Genomic DNA, 25854 nt, shown 5'->3' on the forward strand with positions numbered 1-25854 from the left:
CAACCGACTTTGATTCCCCCGTTATGCAACTGCTCTTGTGCACCGTCGTTAATGTACTCGACGTCGAACACATGTTAAACTTTATCTTTCTTTCCGCCTATGCGGGATGATGTCAAGCTACTCTCCCTACGCATCTTCTGTTGACAAATCGATTCAATATTTTTTAATTATCGTGCCGACATTTTTTCTCAGTTCAAATCTTTTTCTGCACGTACACGAATACGTATTTATAGAAAAGATGAAACTGACTTAGTAAACATATCAGTCGCCAAAATTTCGTTGGAAAAATTCCGATTTACGTCTAAAATTCTGGCTGTGGTAACTACGTTGTCATCGTCATCTGGGTTTTGTTAGTGTAACAGGAGCCGTGTTTGCAAATTAAACTGTGTGGATTTGATTTCGCCTATCAAACAAAAACTGATCTAGAATGAGATTTTCACTCTGCAGCGGAGTGTGCGCTGATATGAAAGTTCCTGGCAGATTAAAACTGTGTGCCCGACCGAGACTCGAACTCGGGACCTTTGCCTTTCGCGGGCAAGGCAAAGGTCCCGAGTTCGAGTCTCGGTCGGGCACACAGTTTTAATCTGCCAGGAAGTTTCATATCAGCGCACACTCCGCTGCAGAGTGAAAATCTCATTCTGGAAACATCCCCCAGGCTGTGGCTAAGCCATGTCTCCGCAATATCCTTTCTTTCAGGAGTGCTAGTTCTGCAAGGTTCGCAGGAGAGCTTCTGTAAAGTTTGGAAGGTAGGAGACGAGGTACTGGCAGAAGTAAAGCTGTGAGTACGGGGCGTGAGTCGTGCTTCGGTAGCTCAGATGGTAGAGCACTTGCCTGCGAAAGGCAAAGGTTCCGATTTCGAGTCTCGGTCGGGCACACAGTTTTAATCTGCCAGGAAGTTTCAAAAACTGATCTTTTCATTTCTCAAACTGGTTTCAGCACATTTGTCCAATTATTAGGGGGCTATGTTTTTTTCGTGTCTTATTGTCGAGGAGGTTGGGTTCTGTATAGAGCCTTCTTTAAATTATCAGTTTTTCTCATATTCTTGTCCTCGCCTGTATACTTCTGCGAGAAAAGGCATAACCACAGCACATGTTTTCAGATGAACGACACTCGCGATTTCAAACGTCAAACTTCACAAAACACTTAGGCTGAACATACTGTGTGTAACAGGTGTAAGGGGACATATTTTTATAGGTAGTACCTAATATGTACACTCGTCAATGTGTTGGTTGCTCCTCCTCTGCGTCCAATAGAGTTCCCAAAAGCATGTCACAAAGTTTAGGACACGATGTTTTCTGCACGGTCCTAACGCCTGTCAGACTAACTTCGGTACCTGTCCTGCTGCCTCAGTCACCATTAAAAATATCTGTACTTATAGCAGTTACACCGTGTATACATTGCGATTTGTAGCTTTTGGCATTTTGATATGTGAGTGTTGTTCATTTAAAAACATACTGTTTTTCTCTGACTAGCATTGAAGGTTTGCTCTTGTCACATGTACTTGGAGGTACTAACCAACCTAAAATATACTATTCATAAGAGCTGAAATTATTAGTCTGCAAAAAAACGTAAATACTGATGTAATGTTATGAAGATAGTAACTGTTCCGAAAAACAGATACCAATGATGACCATGCAGCTTTTCTAGAAAGAAATAACAATAAATCGAAACTCTCAGCGGCCAACAGGTGCTGTTGATATACCTGTGCCCTCGGTGGCTCAGATGGATAGAGCGCCTGCCATGTAAGCAGGAGATCCCGGGTTCGAGTCCCGGTCGGGGCACACTTTTTCAGCTGTCCCAATTGAGGTAGATCAACAGCACCTGTTCGCAGCTGAGGGTTTCGATTAATTATCATTTTTTTGATGTAATGTTGTTCAGTACACTGTCCTCAGTCACTGTGGTGTCACCGCCAGACACCACACTTGCTAGGTGGTAGCCTTTAAATCGGCCGCGGTCCGTTTGTATACGTCGGACCCGCGTGTCGCCACTATCAGTGATTGCAGACCGAGCGCCGCCACAAGGCAGCTCTAGTCTAGAGAGACTCCCTAGCACTCGCCCCAGTTGTACAGCCGACTTTGCTAGCGATGGTTCACTGTCTACATACGCTCTCATTTGCAGAGACGGCAGTTTAGCATAGCCTTCAGCTACGTCATTTTCTACGACCTAGCAAGGCGCCATATTCAGTTACTATAAGTACTATCTTCAAGAATGTATTCTGAACAGATAATATTGTGAATCATGTACCTTCAAGAGCGACGTTCATCATTAATGGATTAAAGTTAAGTATCAAGCTAATTTCGTCCGCTTTCTGAATTCTCATTCCTTGTCATGTTCCAGACCTCACGTCAGTATAGTTCTTCCCGCCTCACGGCAGCCTGCGTGAGCTAAAACGCGTGCAATTCTGCCGCCACTCGTAACACGGTGTTGGCTCTTCTGCCAACACAAAAGTCACCATTAGAAATATCTGAACTTATAACAGTTACACCGTGTATACATTGCGTTTTGTAGCTTTCGGCATTTTGATATGTGCGTGTTGTTCATTTAAAAACATATACTGTTTTTCTCTGCCTATTTCTGAAAGATAGCAGCACAGAGATGTGGATAACAACTGTGAGAAAAAGTAAGGCAAGTTATACGATAATCTGGTACGATCCGTACCAGATCGGGTTGACAGAGGAGATAGAGAAGATCCAAAGAAGAGCGGCGCGTTTCGTCACAGGGTTATTTGGTAACCGTGATAGCGTTACGGAGATGTTTAACAAACTCAAGTGGCAGACTCAACAAGAGAGGCGCTTTGCATCGCGGTGTAGCTTGCTCGCCAGGTTTCGAGAGGGTGCGTTTCTGGATGAGGTATCGAATATATTGCTTCCCCCTACTTATACCTCCCGAGGAGATCACGAATGTAAAATTAGAGAGATTAGAGCGCGCACGGAGGCTTTCAGACAGTCGTTCTTCCCGCGAACCATACGCGACTGGAACAGGAAAGGGAGGTAATGACAGTGGCACGTAAAGTGCCCTCCGCCACACACCGTTGGGTGGCTTGCGGAGTATAAATGTAGATGTAGATGTAGATGTAAATATGGCCCTACAAAACATGAAATTCAAGAGAATAAGAAATTAAAAAAAGCATGACCCCGAGATGATGGCAATAATGTGCTGCAACATATTTAGGCAGTAAAAGGATCAGTTGTTTACATAATAGGCGGAATCAAATTCCCTTAACTTGTAGACGCTGACAAAGGTCACAGGCATCTCTTCATGCTCGGTTCTGATACAAGGCTTGGCAGCATCGTAATGAAGCTGCATCAAGAGCGGCGCAGCAGCTGTGTTTTGCCCCCAGAAGATACTGATATATTTCTTTTTTCTTCATAACCGTAACACGAGGAATTATTCCGTTAAGGTCAAGAGACTGGTACGTCTGTATTATGGTGCTTAGTGGCCACCACAGCCCGCCAGTGTGGGCGTCCTATGGGCCTGCTGGGAACAAAAGAGCGCTGGGGCGTGGCAGCACTGGTCACGTGCCGCATCCTCTCCCTTCCCCCCCCCCCCCCCCCCCCCTTTCCCGGTGACAACCTGTATCGCGCCTGCTCACCGCTAGCTGGCCTACTTGCCTGCTGATACCACTCTACACACAAAGCCCGCCACATCCGCACACACAGTGGATCGCTACTTCCTTCACACGGGCTGTCTGTCTGTCTATGTCTTCAGAGTGCGCGCCTACAACGGACGTACTGTTCGCTCATACGAAGCGTTAGTGAGAGCCCAAAAGCAAAATCGTACGAGGTTTCTTTCAGAGGCGCTATCCAATAAGGAGGAATGTCAGACACCTATGCCGGCCGTTGCGCCCGTGCGCTTCTAGGCGCTTCAGTCCGGAACCGCGCTGCTGCTACGGTCGCAGGTTCGAATCCTGCATGGGCATGGATGCGTGCGCTGTCCTTAGGTTAGTTAGGTTTAAGTAGTTCTAAGTTCTAGGGGACTGATGACCTCAGATGTTACGTCCCATAGTGCTCAGAGCCATTTGAACCATTTTTCAGACACTTATGAACAACCATCGCAGTTTACCATCGTTAAATGTGGAAATACGTCTGTCTTCAAATTTGGGAGTTAATAAGTACATTCGAGCCCTGTATCTAGCCACAAGCTGACAAAACTAATAGCACTTACAATTCGGATCGTTTGAAATTTCCATCCTAACAACATGCGGAATACCGGAAGAGAAATGATATTGGGTTGACGACTTCCTAACAAACATAATTTCGTATATCGTTATTAGAAGGGAAACACCAACAAAAGGGTAAATAGAGTCCACCGAAGGAGAGTGATAGGGCGTTTAGTGTTGACGACAGATACAAAACATTTATTACAGAAACAGGCATAGAGCCATAGTACTTTAAAAAAATGAACACACTCACAAATTAAAGCGTCGAACGTTGCAAAACGCAATGTCGAAGTTTGTGCAGTGTGTTTTGCGAAGTTTGACTTTTTAACTAGCGAGAGTTGATTGTTTGAAAACATGTACTGTGGCTCTGTATTTTTGCAAAGATATACAGATAAGGACAACAATTATGGGGATTACTCCCCACTCCCTCCGCAAAAAAAGAAAAGGAATTCACCTATCGGTCGCAAATCCGATCTGCATTGCAGACCTACATTTCAGATACCAAATAGCTATATACAGTACATTTAAGTAGAGTCATATAGACTCGTCAAACTTTTGACCACATTTATTACATGACTTTAGGACCTACAGTGCCAGATTCTAATTGAATCTGGCAATGTACGTCCTAAATGTGTGAGAATGCGTGTGGCGAAAAGCTTGACGAGTCTATATGACTCTACTTAAATGCACTGATGGTTTAAATGGCTCTAAGCACTATGGGACTTAACATCTGAAGTCATCAGTCCCCTAGACTACTTAAACCTAACTAACCTCACACAGATCCATGCCCGAGGCAGGATTCGAACCTGCGAGCGTAGTAGCAGCGCGGTTCCGGACTGAAGCTAGAACCGGCCACAGCGGCCGGCTTAAATGCACTGAAGATAATAGCTATTCAGTGGCTGAAATCCAGACCTGCACTAAAAATGTGGATTGGATTTGCAACTGATTGGTGAATTCCTTTTCCTTAAAAAAAGTAGTTACTACATTCGCGGTGCACAACGGTTCCAGTGAAATCAAACTTGGTTACAGGAAAAACACATAATTTAAACAAGGCCCTGAAAAACCTTCTCGAGAATATAACATGAAAAAATATGACCCACTGGTAACGGCACAAAGGCGCTGAAATAGAGATTAGTTTTTTGTTTGATAGACACAACAAAAATCCCATAATTTTATCTGCAAACACGGCTGCCGTTAGAGGACCAAACGATGATTGTCTACAACAAGGTTACTACCGCACAGAATTTTACAAGCAAATCAGTATGATTTCTAGAAAAATTTTGGCGGCTCATATATTTGCTAAATCAGCTCCATCTATTCTATGAACAGACGGCCGTGGCTCTGCAGTTGTGTGCAGGGAGTTGACTTAGAAATGAAGTAACGTGGCTGGGAAAACAGGCGAAAAGAAGCCGTGTCGAACAACATGGTCAGCGACGCGGCAGTGTAATCAGTCTGAGACGTGCAGTATCCAGAGGTGTCTATCCGGAGCAATTTAAAGCGGAACGACCTCGTAAATCTAGTCAGGCTGAGATTTATCGGAGAATTCTAAAGGATAGCAATTCGTTGCAGCTGGGGACGGCTAACTGAATTTTTCCTGTACTATTTGTTGTTCGTCTGTTGGGGCCCCTTACCTAGTTGGATTAACTGAAAAGATACTGAAGACAGAAACAAGGGCTGTTCCACTCTACCCGAGCTTGCTTAGTCAGCGCTAAGGTGTCACAGAAATATTCAGAAAGCTGCAGCGCGAGAAACTACGACAAAGACGTGTGCATGCCGTATAGTTTAACTCACTAAAAGTAGTAGACCCCACGTTTGAACAAAAGTTAAGAAGTCATATTTCTTCCTCCTGGTTACAGATCGTGTATTTTGGAACTGTAATAACTCGACTGTTTGTACTGATTGTCTTATAGTTACAAGAAATGGTTCAAATGGCTCTGAGCACTGTGGGACTTAACATCTGAGGTCATCAGTCCCCTAGAACTTAGAACTACTTAAACATAACTAACCTAAGGACATCACACACATCCATGCCCGAGGCAGGATTCGAACCTGCGACCGTAGCAGTCGCGCGGTTCCGGACTGAGCGCCTAGAACCGCTAGACCACCGCGGCCGGCTGTTACAAGAGCAGATGATGCTACGGTTCGTTAACAATGGTGCCTCGTGGTTAAAGGCCGTGTGAGCCGAAGCCGCCCCCAAGTACACATTGAAATATATTCTTCAGGATTGAGTAACAGAAATTAAATTATTATCATGGAGCTTTCGAATGTTTTCCAGATGGAACTAAATAATGACTGTCAACTTTTTTTAAAAAAATTGGTGATATCGAGAGATTTTTCACAAATAGGTGGTAGCTACGACATGGAACGTAAATTAGCTCCATGGGAGAGGATTTTGGAGTGTTTTTTTATAGAATACCGCTTGTAGAACCAGCTGTGCCTAAGGTAGTCGTACTTACTTCCACATGACCTTCACTTTACTCTGCTTACAACGAAGGGGAATTAACGGGATGGCTGAACCTGCATTCTGGAATCCCTGTCCCTGCAGTTGTCACTTATACTTTGATACGTCATTAACTGGTATTTCATACTATTGTTTTAATAGTGTTAAATATAGTTTTCTGATTCTGGCCTCCGAAGTTCTATCCACCTTAGTAAAAGAGTGTTGAGTTTGCAAGAGTCTGCCTAGAGTGCAATAGAGTAGGGTAATATTAGAGACACCACTAGCGAGTGTTACACGAATGATTAAACGAAGTAAGTAAGCCAAACACGTGTGGCTACTTGCAGCTGCTAACAGTTCCCTTGCTTGCTAACGGCGTTTACTTAATAAAGTGAGTCATTAGAGACACTGCCACTACTAGAGGTAGTCGCAACGAGTGATTTCGACAGAATTCCCAAAAACAGTATTTTGAAACATAATCGAAGGCGACAAGAAAATTGACCGAACTCTCCTGCACTCTAGAATCGCAGCCTTCTCGAGAATGGCCGGCCGTTGTGACCGAGCGGTTCTAGGCGCTTCAGTCCGGAACCGCGCTGCTGCTACGGTCGCAGGTTCAAATCCTGCCTCGGGCATGGATGTGTGTGATATCCTTAGGTTAGTTAGGTTTAAGTAGTTCTAAGTCTAGGGTACTGATGACCCCAGATGTTAGGTCCCATAGTGCTCAGAGCCGTTTAACCATTTCTCCAGTATGGAAACCACGAGCCCTCTAATTCAGGTGATACGCCATATCGGTATCAAGGACAAAGTGGCTGAAGATGAACCCGCCGTTTGCTACAGAATCGATTGCAAATAAATAAAACAATAAATAGGGCTGAGTGTATCTAGGAGGCTGGAGGAGCCTAACATCTCTGAGAAATTAGCTTTTGCATCACAAATTGGAAGTATGGGAAAACAATACCGAGTAGCCATAAGTGCTCACAAGAATATATCAGTATCAATTTATTACAAAAACGCCATACAATGCCTTGCTATGAACAGAAAATGTCTTATCGAGAAATCAGAAATAAGAGAAAGACTGATCTTGCGGAACATTGTAGGCCCAATAAAATTCAGGAGACGACACAACATGAACTCTATATAGACATCGGAACTTCCAAAAATAAGTTACACGTGTCATCCCGCGCTAAGATCATAGTGCGCAGTAGCAGGGCATTGTCAGAAGAGAGTAAATCTTCTGTATTTCCCACAGAAACAGTTTTGCTACGATACGGATGGAAGGTGCGTCACAGAGTGGGATTGAAGTGACGCGGCAAATGGAACGTACTCCGAAGCTGCAGTACGGTGGACAGTACTACCCTTGCAGGCAAACACTTAAACTTCACACAGATTAACAGTGAAATTCTGGCGTTTTATGGGTCAAGTGCAATCTCGTGTCCTGCCAAATTGCTTGTATACAGCTGACAATTTGACCGCAGCCTCACAGGCGCTGGTGATTCTAATCGGGGGAAGGAAAGCCATCGACATGACCACAGACAACATTCTACAGGCAATCCAGGAACTGATTCGCAACAATCGCAGATTTCCGGCAATGAGGGTGTTCATAAATGTGGTTCGGTGACCAATGAGCGCATTCTTGTCATCGAGAGACTGAACGATGGTGGAATGCTCCGACCGTTGTTATAGCGTTGGTGGCAGCTTCGAAAGACACTGTCATATGCTTGTGTCACTTTGAAGTGGAGTGCAACATTCAATACAAGTTAGTTAACCTGCCGTAGTAACGTCCACCTCCGTGGCTGAGCGATCAGCATGGACGACATGGGACTCTCGGTACTGTCAGGGATTTTTTCCTTGATGTGAGAACTGGAACGGGATTCTCTCAGCCCCGTGATGCCAACTGAAGAGCTATTTGACCGGAAAGCAGCGGCTCCAGGTCATGAAAACTGACAAAGGCTAGAAGAGAGGTGTGCTGATTACACGCCTTTCTATACCGCAAACAGTGACGCCATTGTCGAAGGATGACGCGACAGTCGGTCGGTATCGATGGACCCGCCAGTGCCTGTGGATGGAGTTTACGTTTACGTATGTAGAATATCACCATTCGTAGTAGTAGGGTTGTTTTCTAAGGCCACATTGCCTGTATGAGTTCTACGAAGCTAAGCAATCGCATAGTCTGCGACTCTCTAAGAAAACTAAGAAGGGGTAGTTCGTCAGCGTTGACAAAGATCTAGGAGGGGTGGAGATAACACTGGAGCGTATCCATAAAAGCATTCCGCACACAGAAGAAACTCAGACAGCGCCTTGGCTCCCGGGAAAAGCCAAAACAAGTGGCAAAATGTAGACCGAAGCGACAAAGGAACTGTATAGGAAAGGAAAGCAGGAATTCATGTCCATACACATTACAAAAATGGATGACCGAATGTATGTATGTATGTATATATATGTATGTTCCACGTCTCCTTCTGAATCACTGGATAGATATCAATCAAACTTGGCGCACAAATCATCGCTGTGTGGGTAAGAACCACGTACCCATGAAAGGGGTATTGGTGGGGATGGGAGTGAGAAAGCAGTGTCGCCCACGACGCGCGAGTATCCGCACTTTAGAATGAGATTTTCGCTCTGCAGCGGAGTGTACGCTGATATGAACGTCCTGGCAGATTAAAACTGTGTGCCGGGCAGAGACTCGAACTCGGGACATTTGCAAGTGCTCTACCGCCTGAGCTACCCAAGCACGACTCACGCCCCGTCCTCACAGCTTCGCTTCTGCCAGTATCACCCACACTTTACTCACGCAATGTTTGAGAATGAGAGCACTACAGACTTGCGACAACCTTTACACATAATTTCAAACCTTTACGAAACCTTTTCTCGATGACGGACTCCACAAACTGATTTCACTATTCACGCAATAAAACTGCCGCATCAAGCATGACGTTTTAATTTATTTTTTCTTTATTACTAACTCTATTCGCCACACGTTTCGCAGACAGTATCCACATATGCCGCTAAATGTACCTAGAAGAATATTGCATGGTACGACTCACAGTTCAGGAGACACAACGTCGTAAATATTGAACTGCATAAAAATGAAACTCCAGTATAAATTCGCTAGGAATATCATTGAAATATGTGTACAAATACGTGTGAAACATGTAAAAATACGTGAAATATATTTGACATGTGCGTACAAAAGCAAAGCCACGGATAAAAAGTTCATCCTAAACTCCTGGAACGATTTCAACCAAATTTCGTACACATATTAGCTACAGTCTAGGAAGAAATATTGTGGAGGTAAGTACCACAAGCCTCCTATTTGGTTGATAGTGATGGCGTGGAGAGAGAAGGGTGGAGGTGGAGATGAACAGACATCAAAGGGAAAGAAGGAGATAGGCACAGAAACGGGGGGAGGGGGGGGTGGGGTGGGGGGGCGGATAGAGAAAGAAGAGAGGAGGAGATGGACAGAGACAGGGAGGCGAAGAGATAAGTAGCGAGAGGTTGAGGAGGGGAATAACAGACAGAGAGGGAGGACGAACTGCAGAAGGGGAAGAGGAAGAGATGAACAGAGGAGTACGGGGGGGGGGGGGGGTGTTAGAAGGATATGCGCAGAGAAAGGAATGTACATCTACATCTATACTCCGCAATCCACCATACGGTGCGTGGACGAGGGTACCTCTTACCACAACTAGCATCTTCTCTCCCTGTTCCACTCCCAAACAGAACGAGGGAAAAATGACTGCTTATATGCCTCTGTACGAGCCCTAATCTCTCTTATCTTATCTTTGTGGTCTTTCCGCGAAATATAAGTTGGCAGCAGTAAAATTGTACTGCAGTCAGCCTCAAATGCTGGTTCTCTAAATTTCCTCAGTAGCGACTCACGAAAAGAACGCCTCCTTTCCTCCAGAGACTCCCACCCGAGTTCCTGAAGCATTTCCGTAACACTCCCGTGATGATCAAACCCACCAGTAACAAATCTAGCAGCCCGCCTCTGAATTGCTTCTATGTCCTCCCTCAATCCGACCTGATAGGGATCCCAAACGCTCGAGCAGTACTCAGGAATAGGTGGTGTTAGTGTTTTATAAGCGGTCTCCTTTACAGATGAACCACATCTTCCCATAATTCTACCAATGAACCGAAGACGACTATCCGCCTTCCCCACAACTGCCATTACATGCTTGTCCCACTTCATATCGCTCTGCAATGTTACGCCCAAATATTTAATCGACGTGACTGTGTCAAGCGCTACACTACTAATGGAGTATTCAGACATTACGTGATTCTTTTTCCTATTCATCTGCATTAATTTACATTTATCTATATTTAGAGTTAGCAGCCATTCTTCACACCAATCTCAAATCCTGTCCAAGTCATCTTGTATCCTCCTACAGTCACTCAACGACGACACCTTCCCGTACACCACAGCATCATCAGCAAACAGCCGCACATTGCTATCCACCCTATCCAAAAGATCATTTATGTAGATAGAAAACAACAGCGGACCTACCACACTTCCCTGGGGCACTCCAAATGATACCCTCACCTCCGATGAACACTCACCATCGAGGATAACGTACTGGGTTCTATTACTTAAGAAGTAGAAGATGAACAGGGAGACGAGGGAGAAGAACGTAAACAGCGACTAGGGAATGATGAGATGGACAGAAAATGGGGGATGGAGGAGGTACACACAGAGAGGGGGTGGGGATATGGACAGAGATGGGGTGAAGGAAGAGGCGGACTCAGAGAGTGAGAAAGAAGAGATGGACTAATAAAAAGTTTGAATTAATACATATGCGGGCAACGCCGGGAATTCAGTTATTCCTAGACTAAAGTTAAGACCCAGGTGGAAGGGAAAAGAACAGTACGGGGTTTGTCCGGAAAATACGTATAAAAGTTTAATAATGTCTTTATGTTACAAGTTGCAGTCACCACCAGGTGGGACTACTGCTGTAATCAATCCCATCAACGTTCAGTTCGAGTCAGAGCACTCTGCGTGAAGGTGGGAGTGTGCGGCAGCTTGTTGACAGTTACCCCGTTTCACCTGCCGTCCGCATGGAGCTCTCTCTGATTGAGGAACAGCGCGTCAACATCAAGGTTCTTGCAAAGCTAGGCAAGAATGGCCGTGAGATTTTTGAGTGTTTGAAACAGGTTTACGGAGACAATTCTCTGAAGGAAACAACCGTGAACAAGTGGTTAAAAAGGTTCCGGGATGGCCGAAAAGAAGTGAACGATGACCCGCGCCCAGGACGCAGTCGACATCGAGTTCCGATGCAAATGTTGGACGAATTCGGGCTTGTGTTCTTAAAGACCATAGATCGACAGTCAGAATGATTGCTGACGAGCTGTCAATCCCCAAAACAATAGTTCACGAAATCCTGACACAAAAACTTGAAATGAAGAAATTGTGTGCGAAAGTCGTACCGAAGCTCTTGACGCCAGAACAGAAAGCAAAGAGGGTCGAGTGCTGTGAGGATTGGTTGGAAGCAGAGGAACGAGGGGACTTTCTCCACCGTGTCATCACTGGAGACGAGTCATGGTTTTACGAATTCGATGTGGACCTCAAATCTCAAAGCGAGGAATGGAAACTAGCAGGAGAACCGAGAACAAAAAAGTCGCGAAAATCAAGGTGCAGTGTGAAGACAATGTTGATTGTTTTCGTTGATTATAGGGGCATTGTTCACAAGGAATTTGTCCCTCCCGGCCAGAGAGTGAACGGAAATTTTTACGTTGAAGTTCTGACACGTCTCAGAGCTCGTGTGGCCCGAGTTCGACCGGAGTTGGCAAAAGGGGGCAGGTGGATCCTTCATCACGACAATGCGCCCGCTCACATGTCGCTCGTTGTGCGCGAGTTTTTGGCCCGAAGCTCAATCACCGTGACAGACCACCCGCCTTATTCACCCGATTTAGCCCCGTGTGACTTCTTCATGTTCCCGAAATGCAAAATGGTGCTTCGGGGGCGGCACTTGGGAGATGTGGAAGCCATCAAGGCGGAAACGACACGGCAACTGAACAACGTCACAACTCAAGACTTTCAGCAATGTTATCAACAGTGGAAACGGCGTTGGCAGAAGTGTATCGCGTCTCAGGGCGAGTACTTTGAAGGAGACCATATTGTAATGCCTGAATAATTGTAAAATAAAGTTATTATTCAACTTTTATACGTATTTTCCGGACAAACCTCGTAGGGTTGAAATAATGTACTCCGCCGATGCCCAATACGACAAGAAGAAAGAAAGGAAGATTAGTGCAAAGGTAGTAAGAGAATAGCCTCGGCTCTCCACAACGAGATCGCCAATTTCGTAAGGCAAAAGCAGCGGCCGCCGGCAGCTGTGCGGGCGCCGTGTTGACACCGCCTGTGCCTGACCTTTGCTCCTCCCCGGAGAGGGCCGGCCGGTGTCGGTGGCAGCGGCTGAACCGCGGCTGTCGGCCGGCGCCGGGTATTGATCGCGGACCGCCGCGTGCAGGCGGCGGGCGCGCGACGGTGGCGCGCCCGGCGGCAGCGGCGGCAGGCGACGCCGGCGTCGGCGGCGGCGTCGGAGGCGGCGGCGGCGCCGGCGCCGGGCGGCGGGTCCAGTGAACGCCGGCGGTCGGCAGCGTCGCCATGGGCTCGTGCTGCTACCACACGTACCCCTGGAACCGCGGCTCGGCGCACCTGCACGCGGTACGCCCTCTCGCCTCTGCTGGCTGCTCTGCTCCTCCGCGGCCCGCGTGCTGGCTGCGGGCTGGTCTAGACAGTAGTCGGCGAGCCGCTCTCGAGTTTCCGAACCGGCACCCTGCGCAGCGGTACCTACATCGGCTCCAGCCTGTCGTCACAATTTGCGGCGGACCAGTGGTCGAACCACGAAATACAATCACCAAGTACCGTTCACAATGCGTACATTCGTGTTCTGTGGGTCCGGGCGAGGTCTGCAACCGTCTGACGAATTTTACAAACAACTCAAGTCACTGCTTCACTCACGTATAATACCAATATATATACTTAAACGCGAGGCGTTTCGGCAATATGGTGTCACCATCAGGTGCTCGTCTGTTAATTAACAACTATTTAGTACGACTACCTACGCCGCAGGTGCGATGAGTTTGTTATTGTGAGTGCCGGCGAGATCAGTTAGCAAAGTTCTGACGAGAATTCGCAGTGGGTTACGATCAACACAATTTTTCTGCTTTAACATCACATGTATCAATTGACAAAAAATGTTACTTGCGTATCAAGTGACTATACGTTCAAGATTATTACAGAGCCACAGGATTATGTTTATTCTGGAGACAAACACCATTGCACTGTTAAGTTATTGAACTTGAACACACATATTATGATGCCTGAATTAAGCTAAACTAGCTATTAGCACCGGATGACTATTTGTCGTACGGGAATCACGGAAAATATTACATTTAGTTTTTTTTAGGAGAGACTCAACAGTTATTCACGTGTTTATGGTCTTTTTGAAAGAGGCACTCAGCTGTGAAAAAGTTTTTGAAAAAAATTCATTGCGTTCCATTCCATGACTATTTGTCGTACAGGAATCACGGAAAATATTAGTTTTTTTAGAAGAGACTCAGTAGTTATTCAGGTGTTTATGGTCTTTTTGAAAGAGGCACTCAGCTGTGAAAAAGTTTATGAAAAAAATTCGTATCATTGTGTTCCATTGTCATTCAGTAATTCATTTCCACATTCCTTGCCATGTAAGAAAATTTTTAGTTCTTCGTACAAATCCATTTCATATTCTCTGTCGACTCGATATAATATTTGAAGATCATTCTCAACATCTTCCTATGGGCGTCCGGTCTTTATTGTGAACGCAGTTGAGAGGAACTGTAAACGATGTTACTGTTTTTGTTTAGCTATCTATGTGCCAGAAATTGCAATGTATTTCATTCCATACGCGACTAACAGGGCAGTATAATCAGTGCACGTCGTGTTGAAAGTAAGTGATTGATCCTAACCTACTGTAATTTATACGTCAGAACTCGACCAACGATGTTCAATGACTTGTGCAACAACAACAACAACAACAAAACATCGTACCTGTTGCGTATGTAATCATACAAAATAGTATCTAACCAATAACCATGCACCTGGTGACGGCAGCACGCGTCGTGCTAATGTAAATATAGCTATTAAAACAAATTGTGATGTGTACTGGTTGCATTGTCGGTCTGACTTGACTTTTGTACATGAAATAAATACATTTACATGTATTCAAAGCGAACCCGAACTCGAGCCACAAAATTTCTGAGATTGTTCTGGGACATATCTGAGAATTTTGGTTCAACATGCCTTTTCTCTCTGGTGGCTCGTTGCAGAGTACTGTCGTAATTTTGATTTATACTTTTTGTTTCTCCAGATACCTCTATTTCAGTCAAATCTTCTAGATTGGGTGTTTTAGCATAACATTTGAAATTATGTTATGATATGTGCTTTATTCATGCCAATTCATGTGCAACATTCGGTCTGTTCTTTTATACAGATAGCAGACTAAAAGAAAATAGCAAATAAATGAATAAAGGTTGTAGCATACCTTGCACGGCTAGTATATTCCGTTCTAACGCGGAAGGAGCTGGTTGCTCGTAGATGCCTGTGTCGTATAAATACTGCAACGTGGTGCGCGAACGGCTCATCATAGGATCCTTGTGCCGCTCTTCCATTGCTGTCAATGAACTCATTACACGAGAGGCATTTCGGCGAACTCTTCATCAATAAACCTATCCGCACTGTTGTGCATGCTCTGTACCGTACAACTAACATTAACGGAAAAACAAACGCGAAACACAACAGAGCAGTATTTCATGCAAACTTACCGTCTTCAACAACAAATATCCTGAGTAAATAGAACAAGTTTGATTCCAAACAACAAACAATTCATATTGTCGACATTTCCTCTATCGCGCAGGTATTTTCGGTGCAGTATAGGTACAAAGATAAATGGAGGTAAGAAATCAAACCAAGTGTCATTTCTATGTGACAAGCCATTGGAGAACACAGGTCCATTATACCAAAATACTCAGAAAATATCCATGAACAAAGTCTGAAACGTACCAAAGAGAACGTATTTCTATTCGCATTCCAATTACACTTTTTACCGTTGTTCAAATTTTCGATACCTGCAATACCTTATGATGAACTGTTACGCTTATAAATCTACTACAGCTAATCGAGCGTTAGATACAACTCGTAATCCTTATAAGAATAAAACGTATTGTGCCAGAATTGAAGTACTCACCAGAAAATATGTCGTAGATAGGATTCTTTTTATTGTGTTTATTGATCCACAAAATATTTACTGTAATTCGAAAATTGAAGATGGAAAGTTAATTTAGACGTGAGCATCGTATTCTTAAATTTCGTTCAAAATACAATTCGGAAGTAAATATCGAGCGAATGTGAAAATAAATGGAGAATGTTAGCTGCTAAGTAATAAAAACATCTTGAAAAACACCGAACGCTGCTATTTTAGATGATAATTTTCGAAGTAGAGTTTTCACATAAAAATCAACTTTTTGTGTTTTTCCAAATTTCATCCATTTTTTATATCAAAGCTGTGGAGCACAACCTACACAAATCATTATTCTTCCTGATAACGAGCGAAATTTTAAATCGCATTTTATATTTTCAAATAAAGTTAAAACCTCTAGTGGTTGCTAATTGCTGTGTGTCATCAACTTATACGTTCGTTTTCGCCACAGTTATGGAGTTAAAGCCCTATAATGCTCTCAGAACTGCACATCCTTGGCATCTTGGTCATCTAAGAACGGAGAACCAACTAAGCTAAACGATACATCATCATAACCGCTGACACCATTAAATCTTGGCAATGAAATTCGGATCAGAGGTACGCGACTATAGAACATCGATCTAGCTTCTTATTCACAACGCCAGACTGAGCGATACAAATATTTCTGTCTAGTGTTCCGAAGTACATTCGCGAAGTAAGAGGAACATTTCCAAGGCCAGTAACTATAAGACAGTCAGCTAACAGAAACCGATGATGCGCGAAATTTAGAACGTGCTTTGTGATTTTAAGTAAAGTAATTTAAAAAAATCTATTTAAGGTCAAGTGATTAGTTTCATTAAGTACTTTACCTCTACATATACATTAAGTTAAATCTGACAATGCGCTTTCGAACATATTTCTCTAAAGAATCTGAGCTCGAAAATTTGTATGTTCGCTCAAGGTTGGCGCAATGTAGGATACTTGTGCTTCAGTAATGATGTCAACCATCGCCGCTTGCAGAAAAGTGGTAATAGATGGAGGGCTAACATTGTGAGAACCGATAAATCGGTGAAGTGAGTTCGGTGGTTGTGAGAACTTCGGTAACGTTGTCGCTCCTTTATACCGTGTCACGTAATTACCACTTGGAAATTAACATATACAATGTCTGGATTGATGTGTGATTTTCGTAGAACAAGCATTTTACAATTTTTCACAGCGTCATGGGCCGACTCCATGAGAACTCGTCTCGCAAAGCTGTCGAGAAAACGACACGGGATATGCAACAACAACATTCTCTTCCAAGAGCACTTTCGCTGTTTACAGCTATACGCCATCACATCAACATCTGCGCTCGCATTTGTCGGGGACGTGTGGTCCTCAGCAGACGCGCGCCAGGACTGCGCCTCCGCCGTCTGGCTGCCGGGGGTGGAAGACACCCACGCGAGCTGACGAGTGTTTACCAACAACTCCCACGCACTGACCTTAAACGGACCTCCGACAACGTGCGTACTGCACGCAAAAAGCGCGTCGGTAGCTTTCTGCGCGCTCAGCTGTGCTTCACCGCGTGGGAGTCAACTGCCTGTCAGTCGCTAGCTTTTACTCTCGTCTCTTCTGATAGGGACTCCAGCGAAGTTGCATACGCTCAGGCAGCCGTTCCGTAACACGGTTCCGCGTGATCTCGGGATATCGCGGGAAACATTAGAACTAGATTATATCTCTGAAAATTAATAAATATTGTTTTATTTCGTATATTTTTTTACGGCACAATCAAATGAGCATTTCACAATGGCGTAATCGGTTCGACCAGGCAGTGGTCGTCTTCACATTGTCAGCAGATAAATGGAGGAGACAAATATTCACTATGGAATCTATAAATTCTGCGAAGTGATTGTTTACGGAATAAAGAAGACGCTTGGTGCAAGCGATACTCGTTGTGTTGTCAACAGCAGTGAAGGCAACAGTGGATTGAGATTGAGTATTTGTAGACTGAGTGAAATCCCCTCTTTGTCTGTCATAAACGACTATATTCGGACAAGGATATCTGCTTCGTCAGATTTAGGTATAATATATTGAGAAGTTTTCAAAGTTCAGCATTCGTAATTAGACCGTATAACGTATCATCCTGTTACGAAGCTTGCTAATTTGCTCTACGTGTAAGAAAAGACAAAGTTTTAAGAGTTGACTTCGTGAGAACGTGACGACACGATTAAACAGTCGCATCTGTAGCCACTCTTGTCGTTCGAATATTTTAAAGTAACAGTAAGTGAGACTTGTTTTTAGTTACAAGAAATTACTACGTACGAATCGTAGAATATTGGGAGAGCAGTAGTCCACGAAAGAGCCTTGATATAAAACGCTTGTTCGATCTATACCGGTATACTGTTAAGTATATGGGACATATATATTACTGTCAGTTGCAGGTTACCTATCTAATGACTTACAGTGGAAACAAAATAATTACTGACCTAATTTAAAAATTTAAAATGCTGTCATAGCTTACTGATAAGGAGGTATAATCTTACGTTAGAGGTTTAACACAGTACGAAAAGTACTACCGTTAGAAACAGTGTATATGCTTAACTCACCGCGCGCAAATACCCACACTTTACTCGTCCAGAATTTGGGAATTAGAGCACTTAGTGACTTGTAACAAACTTTACATATAATCTCAAACGTTTACGAAACTTTTTCTCGCTGACATCCCCCACAAAATGGTGGAAGGAAAAACGTTTATCGCTTGCTACATTTTCACTGCTAATGCTGTAAAATTTCGCCATCAGGCATAACGTTTTAATTTATTACAGTGCTTCTTTACTATTAATTCTATTCGTAACACATTGTCGAGACAGTATACACATAGACCACTAAATGTGCGTTCAAAATTATATCATTGAACAACGTATACGTCAGGAGATATGATATCATGAACATTGAGATGGGTGGAAAAATAGCGTTTGCTAAAAATGGAGCGCAAATTATCCAAATTACACTCATTCACTGTTTGCTAATGACAGCACATAGCTACTTTCAACAAACGTTAAAAATAATTTCACACCTTTTCTAATCTTTTTCTCGCTTACATGCTTAACGTCAAATATTTCACAAATTAATTCTCTTGCAAAGTATTCAGAAGTTTGAAGCTGTTTTATAAGTGGGAATTCGATACTTTGGAGATCGGGGGATTACTAATATCAGTCTAACGTGGGACATCGAGATTACATACAGAAGGCAGTGCGTACGGTCGTAAGCTTGCTTTACTGTAGGGAAAGTGTAACGAAACCGTTGGAAAATCTCAATTAGCGGGCGCTTCGACAAATATGCGTAAAGTTTCTTGCAAACTACGCAAAAAAATTCTACGTACTTTTAACTGGGGAGAGGGGGTGGGGACTTTGAGAATATTTTTAAGCTTCTTAATGTCGCTGCAATATGATACCTGGAGATGAAATCAGTCTAATAAGATCTCGTCATGTAAAGCTCTGAACTGAAGGAAAGCTTAATTCGTGAAAATCAAACGATAACCAGTAACTGTTCTTACGCTACATCCTGCTGAAATCCTATGTTCCTCTGCCAGACGATGTACAGAAGTGGCTTTTTTGGTCCGAGTGCTTCTAGTCCTCCAACAGAATCAAGTGGCCTATGGGTGTTTATAAACGGGGAACCGTTTCTAGGTAATACCCACTTGCAGACATACTTAGAATATGAGCACACATTTTCCAAAGACGTGGATCGTTTGAAAATTTGCGGACTTTTTTTAAAGTACGCCCTACACAGAAAACATTGCACGTTAGCATAGACAACTTAGTTATGTAGTAAAAATCGGAACCCAACGGCCCACGAGGAGGTTTCTTTATGTCGCTCAGTGATGGAAATTAGCGTCGAAACGCGTAGTGTAAAGTAAATAGCATAGAAGACAGTGACCTCCTCTTGTGTTATCGGTGACAATTTATTGTGAATGTCAGGGCGTAGTAATAGAGTCGAAAATACCTGTTGTGGCTGTTTTTTAACTGACTATTCTATTTTGCATCATTTTCCATTGTTAGTTCTCCCAGGAATTCATGTTGTGAGTCTTCACAGTCTCGCATTCCAGCTGTTGCTAACAATTTGAACGAACTCCAGACGCTGGACATAGTATCGTCCTTTCGTGGTTATACGGTCAACAAGGAAGCAACAGACCTGATCAACCGAGACAAGAGCCTCCAGCTAGACTCATCGAAGTCTCTTATTGCACATCTTACAAGGGAAACTTCCCTTCGCATCCCCCTCAGATTTAGTGGTAAGATGGCCCATAGGACAGCCCGTCAAAAACTGAACACAGATCAAGCTTGAAAATAGGAAGAAGGTGTATTGAACAGTGAAAAAAGAAGCAAAATAGAAACATTGAAAGGTCAAGCCCGAGATGTGCAACATCGAGCGAAGTGGAATAGCTATGGATCGTGGTTTATGTAGCCACGATGATGGACACCGAAGGAGAAGATCCTTGTTCAAATCTCCTTATACCACTTTTTTTTTCACGAAATTGTGAACTGTCCGTCCGGTCATTGAAATGTCTGTTCGGTGTATTCAGATTTGTGTCCGTGTCGTGTAACGTCCGTCTGTAGCAGTAACGAAGGGACATCCAGACGTACGTACCTCCTATTTGTTCTACATAAGTACCACACGTTATGGCTCTTGTATTCCGCTTTGGAAGTCTTGCCTCTTGAACTCCTTTGTTGCAACATAGTGCACACCCGTTTAATTGTTGTTTTCATTTCTGTGAGAGGTCTATGCGGCATCTCGCTTGCTCTCACTATTCATCACTTTTACTTGTGACGGTTATATATTTTTACCACATGACTCATATTCTATAGCTAATGTGTGGTATGACAATTGCCAAGACAACAGACACGCCAATGACCGGGCGGACAGTTCATAAATGTGAAAAATTTGGGGCATGAGGGAGATTTGAACTCGGATCTTCCACTTTGCAGTCCAACACAGCGACCACGTAGCTCTTTTTTTTATCGTTGTGTTTTGTCGTTGCGGACGTCACATGACATCCGTTAAAGTTCGTTTGTTGCTCCTTACACTCAGTTTTTTTTTATTACAGAGGCTGAGGCCAACCAGCTCTCTGAGCGAACACGCTGTGAGCTACCGTGCCGGCAATAGCTAGGACGCCATGGTTCTTGTAACTCGCTCGGTGTTCCACATCTTGAGCTTGCACCGTTCACTGCTTCTATCTCGCATCTTTTTTCCATTGTTAGTTCTCCCTGGAATTCATGTTGTGAGCTTCACTGTCTCGCATTCCAACTGTTGCTAACAATTTGAACGATAAACCACTTCGTTCGTAATCAGTGTAGAAATTCAGCTTCTCGACTGGTTCTGTGTCACAGATGGGGCTTGCATTAATTTGTCAATGATACATAAATTTTGTCTGTCTGGTGCTGTTGTAATGTGTAACACGTGAGGCGTGCACATTCGACTACTCACTCTGGCCTCCAGTGGCGCAGCTTTTCTACGTTCAATACTCTGAAAGCCACAGTGAAGTAGATGACAGACGGTACTTCCTATTGTACCAGTTATTAGGGCATTTTCCTGTTCCATTCACGTCAAGGACGTGGGAACAATGATAGCTTAAATGCCTCAATGTGTTGTGTAATTAATCTAATCTTGCCCTCACAATCAAAAAAAAAAAATGGTTCAAATGGCTCTGAGCACTATGGGACTCAACATCTTAGGTCATAAGTCCCCTAGAACTTAGAACTACTTAAACCTAACTAACCTAAGGACGTCACACACACCCATGCCCGAGGCAGGATTCGAACCTGCGACCGTAGCAGTCCCGCGGTTCCGGACTGCAGCGCCAGAACCGATAGACCACCGCGGCCGGCTCCCTCACAATCGCCATGAGAGCGATTCGTAGGGGTTTGTAGTATATTCCTAGAGTCGTCAATTAAATCCGCTGCTTGAAACTGTGTAAGAAGGCTTTCCCGAAATAGTTTGCGTCTGTCTTCAGTCGTCTGCCAGTTCAGTTTCTTCAGCATCACTGAACTCATCTCCGATGCGTCAAACAAACGCCTGACCGTTCGTGCTGCCCTTCTCTGTAATCGTTCAGTAAGCCTTTTTTGACTCATTTGGTACGGGCCCCACACTCTTGAGCAGTATTCTTGCATGGGAGGTACATATAATTTGTAAGCAATCTCCTTTGTAGTCTCATTTCATAACCATACTATTTATTCTATCAATAAAACGAAGTAAGCAACCTGATTTACCTTCTCTACCAATTGTTACACCCACGTAATTTTGTAAGTTAACGGACTCCAATTGTGTGTCGTTGATATTCTAATCATAGTATACTATATTTCTCGTTATGTGAAGTGCACAGTTTTACATTTCTAAACACGCAAGCAAGTTGCCAATCCTTGCGCCACTTTGAAATCTTATCACTGTCCAAGTATCTGTGCCGCTTTTCACAGTCTGTACTTCATTGTGGATAATTTCATCATCTGCGAAAAGTCTCAGGTTACTATTAATATTGTCCGCAAGGTCAATAATGTAATAACAAGGGTCCCAACACACTTTCCTGGTTTATGCCCGAAGTTACCTCTGCATCTGCCGATGACCTTCCATCCAAGACAACACTGCGTCCTCCCTACCAAGAAGTCCTCAACCACGTCACAAACTTTATTTCATAACACAAACGTTCGTTCTTTCAAGTGTAGGTATATGCAAATAAAACAGATTCTGCATCAGTCACTTATTTATTTTGCCACTACACGTTTTGATGGTTCACACCATCATCTTCAAGTGGAGAATTGTTTATTTACAATTCTCGCCCTGAAGGTAGGGTTCAAATGGCTCTGAGCACTATGGGACTTAGCAGCTGAGGTCATCAGTCCCCTAGAACTTCGAACTACTTAAACCTAACTAACCTAAGGACATCCCACACATCCATGCACGAGGCAGGATTCGAAGCTGCGACCGTTGCAGTCACGCGGTTTCGGACTGAAGCGCCTAGAACCGCTCAGCCACATCGGCCGGCCTGAAGTTAACAGTGGCGTGTCACATGGAATTAAAATCGTGATAAAACAGTAACCATTCATGTTCCGTTATGTCAGGTCGTCAGCTGCGTGTGAAGTGCATGGCGGAGGGTATTTTCCATTGATCCACGGATAAGGATTTTACCTCGTTCCGTTCGCGTACGGAGCGCGCTGTTCCTGGTTTAATCAAATCTGCGCGTTCTCTTTGTGGGAGATGTAGTAGATTGCTAGATTTCTTGCTTGATACTCGTTTCTGAAACTTAGAAGTAGGCTTTCGCAGGCTCCGCGACGCCCTCCCGTGAATGAAACAAGTGTTTCACTATTCGCGTTGCCTGTCTCCTGTTAGTGTTATTTAGTAAGGATCACTCACACCTGAGCAATATTCTACAATGAAGTTATTCTGGCTGGAGACCACAGTCTCAATAGATTCAAATGACTTATTTCCCACTACAATGTTAGTTTAAATCTGTGGTATTTGAATAGTTGATGTCGAAATTGGAAATAACGCTATACAGAGGACAACGAATAATCCTTAAGAAGACGTTATTTGCAAATTCGCCGTTGGCTATAGAGAAAGTTCCATCATACATAGAAAATTGCGCGTGTTTACATTACAGTAAAGGCACGAGCTCAGATCGCGTCTAAAAATGTGCTGATACACAAAAAAAAAAACTCTTTAGATGGATTCTCACCGGTATTTCCTGAAACGCATCGTACATAAAATAAATATATCAAAATCGTGACTAATGCCAGCAAACGTTATTTTAAACTTCCTGGCAGATTAACACTGTGTGCCGCACCGAGACTCGAACTCGAGACCTGTGCCTTTCGCGGGCAAGTGCTCTACCAACTGAGCTACCCATGCATCACTCACGCCCCTTCCTCACTGCTTTAATTTCACCAGTACCTCATCTCCTACCTTCCAAAGTTCACATAAGTTCTCCTGCGAACCTTGCAGAATCTTTAATCTGCCAGGAAGTTTGATATCAGCGCACACTCCGCTGCAGAGTGAAAATTTCATTCTGGAAACATCCCCCAGGCTGTGGCTAAGCCATGTCTCCGCATTATCCTTTCTTCCAGTAGTGCTAGTTCTGTAACGTTCGCAGGAAAGCTTCTGCGAAGTATGGAAGGTAGGAGACTAGGTACTGGCGGAATTAAAGCTATGAGGATGGGGCGTGAGTCATGCATGGGTAGCTCAGTTGGTAGAGCACTTGCCCGCGAAAGGCAAAGGTCCCGAGTTCGAGTCTCAGTCCGGCACACAGTTTTAATCTGCCAGGAAGTTTCATATCAGCGCACACTCCGCTGCAGAGTGAAAATTTCATTCTGAAAATGTTATTTTGTAACAGGTGAAACCATTGCTTAAATGAGTACTTATTACACGGCCCTCTCATATTAATTGACCATCGGATTTGTTCGACGACAGCGTGCAATAACCACTCACAGACGGCAGCACTGGCTGTGGAGGGTAATAATGTCGGCGAGATCCAGTAAACAGTGCATTCTTTGTCTTAATGCGGAAACGGAGCGATTTACCTGACTGAGGGCACGATCATTGGCTTTAGGGCCAAGGATGGAAGCATTTCCGAAAGGGCTCAGTCTGCAAACTGTTCTCGTGCCGATGCGGTTCAAGTACACCGTGCATGGCAAAATGGCGCTATCCAACACCGGCGCCGAGGCACCTGTGGTGGGGAGTAAACGACAGCTGCAGAGATGTGTACGGGCGAATGGACGTGCAGCTGTTGAGCAGCTGACCGCGCAGGTGAACCAAGCGCCTACCGACTAGAGATGGGTCGAACTCGTTCATTACCGTGAACTACTTCGTTCATTTCACTCTTTGCCGTGAAGCGTTCAAATAAAGTAGTTCATTCATGAAGTACGGAAGCCTGGCGAAGTTGCCCATTTCGCCTCTCAGCCGCGGCTGCGCTCGCTTCGCCTCGCTCGTACAATAAAGCTTCGTAATACTTCATAATTTTACCAATGGATGGCCGAACTATGCAGTAACGTGCACGCAACGTTATACGCTCTTACAGCGTCTGAGTTAACTTAAATAGAGCATGGTCGAGGGGGACAAAGGAAAGATAAACAGAGGAGCCTGTCACATATAAAGAAGATATTACATTTAATCTTGCTCGACATTTTCTCGTGAAGCGCCCAAAAAAGTCTTTATCTGCCAAATTAAACATTATTTCTTGTATTCATGGACTGAAAACTAGGGCTACCAACGAAATGCAGTCCAATTTTATGTTCCTTTTAAAACTTAATCCAAAATAGAATGAGTATGTTTACCACTGTCACAAAGTCTATATACCTACGTTAAGTAATTATTCAGAAGTTTTCCCGTAGATTTTATTTTTGTTGAGAATAATAACCCTCCAGATTCAAAACGTAAACTGTCACCTGTAGTCATTGGTACGATTTCAGGTAAAATCCCTCTTTCAGTGTTATTAACAAACCTCTTATTTTCATGTTGGCTGTGCATGCTCACACAGCCAGCCTCTTCGTTTGTATCTTTAATATTCATTTGTCTGCAAGCGCTGCCAACGGTAGGCTAGCCGTAGACGCGAAGTTTAAGTGCACAAATAATCACGGGTAATGATGTCAGCACTGCAGGAAGCATCTGACGCTGCATTCTCCTCGCCCCTCACCTCCCCATCCCCTCGTAAACCTATCGTTCCCCACAAACACCGCGCGATTCGTCGACGGGCAGTGAAGGGAGGACTGAAGTGAAGGGAGGATGAGTGACGTAGCGCCGATGTAGTGGGAGAGGGGAAGAGAGTGAGTGAACTAGAAAAAAGTCTAGAGTGGGCTGTCTGTGAAGAGTTTGAAGTACCAGTTCATTGAAATTGAGTGGTTAGTTCACACTTCACTGGAGTGAAGCGTTCATTTGAACGACTCATTCACGAGCTCCCCATCACTACTACCAACAGTGTCTGTCCAATGTCCGTTCAGTAAACGTTGCTGCCTATGGGCCTCCATAGCAGGCGCCTCGTTCATGAATTCCCATGAATATGGGACATCATCATCATCGTCATC

The 25854-nt window shown here is 44.1% G+C and overlaps 1 protein-coding gene and 1 non-coding gene across 2 annotated transcripts in view; both read left to right on the forward strand.

Moving 5' to 3' along the window:
* Window positions 1-25854, forward strand: part of LOC124612938 (dual specificity tyrosine-phosphorylation-regulated kinase 4) — a 439797-nt gene that overhangs the window by 110269 nt on the left and 303674 nt on the right. The gene's annotated exons all lie outside the window — the stretch shown is intronic.
* Window positions 1707-1781, forward strand: Trnat-ugu. The gene has a single exon. It is a non-coding gene; the product is annotated as a tRNA-Thr (tRNA).

Source organism: Schistocerca americana, chromosome 4, assembly GCF_021461395.2.
Source record: "Schistocerca americana isolate TAMUIC-IGC-003095 chromosome 4, iqSchAmer2.1, whole genome shotgun sequence".
NCBI classification, from domain to species: domain Eukaryota; kingdom Metazoa; phylum Arthropoda; class Insecta; order Orthoptera; family Acrididae; genus Schistocerca; species Schistocerca americana.